This window comes from Myotis daubentonii, chromosome 21, assembly GCF_963259705.1.
Source record: "Myotis daubentonii chromosome 21, mMyoDau2.1, whole genome shotgun sequence".
NCBI lineage: Eukaryota > Metazoa > Chordata > Mammalia > Chiroptera > Vespertilionidae > Myotis > Myotis daubentonii.
The window spans coordinates 9,441,617-9,444,582 of record NC_081860.1 but is presented as its reverse complement, the minus strand read 5'-3'; the positions used below and the strand labels follow the sequence as shown (position 1 = coordinate 9,444,582).

General features: G+C 59.5%; 1 pseudogene; it reads right to left on the bottom strand.

Annotated features, from left to right (window-relative positions):
* Positions 1 to 768: 768 nt before the first annotated feature.
* On the bottom strand, positions 769 to 1,946 carry LOC132223058 (zinc finger protein 296-like; annotated as a pseudogene).
* Between the last annotated feature and the right edge of the window lie 1,020 nt (positions 1,947 to 2,966).

Genomic DNA, 2,966 nt, shown 5'->3' with positions numbered 1-2,966 from the left:
GCCCCAGGGCCGCCTTTGCCCTGCCCCCCAGCTCTTAGCTCCCCCCTGGGTTTCTGATCACTGTCAGTGGCAGGGGGCTTCTTCCTGCTTTCCCTTTCGCCTCCCTGCATTGTGCCTACATATGCAAATTAACCGCCATCTTGTTGGCAGTTAACTGCCAATCTTAGTTGGCAGTTAACTGCCAATCATAGTTGGCAGTTAATTTGCATATAGCCCTGATTAGCCAATGAAAAGGGTATCGTCGTACGCCAATTACCATTTTTCTCTTTTATTAGATAGGATATATATATACACTAGAGGCTCAGTGCATGGATTCATGCATGGGGGGGTCCCCCTCAACCTGGATTGTGCCCTCTCCAATCCGGGGCCCCCCAGGGGATGTAGCAGTGCACAAAGTGGCAGGCAGCCGGGGAAGAGCCGGAGCTGGGCTCGGCGCTCAGCACTCGGTGCTTTAAACCACTCTCCGCTTGCTCCCTTGCTGCTTGCTCCTTACCGCTGCCACCACTGCTGTGCTCACCAGCCATGAGCCCGGCTTCTGGGCTCCGGCTGTGGGAGTGCACTGACCACCAGGGGGCTGAGTCACAGGATACCATGAACTCCTTGCTAAAACAACAAGGCCAAGATCAAGGTGCTAGCTAGCTCAGTGCCTGTGAGGGCACTCCTCCGTGTTTTCAGAGAGCCACCTCACATGGCAGGGAGGGAGGGAGCTCCAGTCTCCTTTTTTTTTTTTTTTTTTTAATATTTTACAAACTAGAGGGAGGGAATGAGGGAGGGAGGATTCATTCACAGCAGGACGTGATCAACAGATACATGAGTAGTGGTACCAGGAACAGCAGGGGGGAAGGGCATTTCTGCCACTCGGGCCTCCCCGCCTGCTTGGGGGTGCTTCTGCCACGGGTGTCTGTCCAGGGTGGCCCGCAGGCGGAAGGGCACACGGCAGTGGGGGCTCTCAAAGCGGGCCCTGCCGGGCACCAGACCATGTATGCGGCGGCTAAGCCTGCTCCTCTGGACACAGGCAAAGGAGCAGAGGTCGCAGGTATAGGGCCGCTCCCGGGTGTGTGAGCGCTGGTGCACAGTCAGGCTGCTGCTGTGGGCACAGGCGAAAGGACACTGGTCACAGGCGTAGGGCCGCTGGCCCGTGTGCGAGCGCATGTGCACCTTGAGGCTGCCGAAGGTGCTGAGGGCCTTCCTGCACACGGGGCAGGTGGGGTCCTGTTCGCCCGGGAGCCCTTGGCCTCCACTTCCTGCCCGGCCACCGCTGACCTGGCTGCAGCCACCTCTGCCGGCCCAGCAGCGGAGCCTCTGGGTCCTCAGATTGCGGCTGGTAGATGGACAGTCCATGGTCCCACTGGGCATGGCGCAGCAGTTCCCAGGCCTCGGTGAATGGTCGGCCACAGCGGAGGCAAGTCACAGCCTTCAGGTTCTCAAGTTCTGAGTCCGGGCCAGGGCTGGGGCCGTGAGAGGGCTGACAGCCTTGCTGCTTGTGGTCCATGAAAGCCTTGATGGCCTCCAGCGGGAAGGTCTGCAGGCAGAGGCCGCAGGTCAAGGTATTGGGGTGTTTGTCGGTCCAGGGCTGGCGGTCGTGAGGATTAGGGACCAGAGAAGTCCACGGCGCCGACTGGTTCTGCAAGTCGAGGGTGAGGATGGTACGGGCGGCGGCGGGCGCCAGGGTAGGGCAGGAGCGGGGTGCCTCCTCGAGGCTGCCCGGCGCGGGCACCTCCTTTGGGGAACGCTGCTGCAGCCCCGCGGCCTGTAGGGGCCACGGATGTGGCTCGGGCTTCACGTCGATGACCAGGTCCCCCATCTCCATCTTGTCGTCTGTGTGGGCGGCGGACTCGGGGTGGCATGCAGCCGGCCTTGCGTTGGGACCTGAGAGCTGGCGGGCTGGCGGGCGGAAGGTGCGCGTAAGGTGCGCGAGGCGTGTGCGCTTGGGCTGCGATGCTCATGGGAGTGACTGAGGTGCCTGGCCTCGAACTTTTACAGGTGCTGGCCTGGCCGTGGCTCTGCCCACCTGGGCGGGGCCTGATGGGAGCAGAAGGGGCGCCTGCAGGCACCTGCTGGAGGCCAAGCTCAGTCTGAGCCTTGCCCACGGGGATTGGCTGAAAGACTACACCTAAGGGCACGGAGCTCAAGCGCCCAGCATAGGAACAGCGACTTCAGATCCCTTTTGGGGGGCTGCTGAAACTGAGGCACAGCACCCCCACAAACACCCAGGAGGGAGAAAATGGTAGGGGCTACGTTTCTCACTGTGCCCCTAACAGTGTCTTGGACTCTTTCAGTAAATACATCATAAAAATTCACTGGGTAAACCTCTATTGCGTGCCTGTGGTGCACCAGGTACTGTTCTAAGCACTGGGGACACTGCAGCGAACCCAACAGACCATAATCCCTGGCCCCCGAGTTGACTGGTTCAGGGAGACTACGCTCAACAAGATAACTATGCAAAAGAGAGTGCCTTCCTGGGTGACCTGTGTCCCCTGGAGCCAAACAAAGCTAGGAAGGGTTATAAAGGGGCAAGGTGAGTTGGGGGGGGACTCAAATTTCTCCCCACCCCACGGAAAGGCATGGTGGTGTTGAGACCTGAGAGATATGAGGGAGTCAGCCAGTCTCTATTCAGGAATAACTAGGAGACACAAGATGGCGCGGAATAGGCAGATGCGTCCCAGGGCTTGTCCCAGAGCAAATGGAGTGAGCAGCTGAAACTAATAACACCCACCCCGAATTGGCGAAGGAGACTCAGCTGGTGAGACAGTTTGCAGCCGGGAAGGGCAGAGTTTCCCTGGAAAGGTAAAAACCAGGGATCTGGGCAGGAAAGTTTGCCAGACCTCTGAGCCCAGAGGGTTGGGGGGAGACCGTGTGGCACACAGCCGCGTCCCTTGACAGACAGGCACAGCCCCTGACTGTGAAAAGGAGATTCGAGGGATTGTTGGCGCCAGGGCATTTGAGATCTGGGTTCCGTAATTACG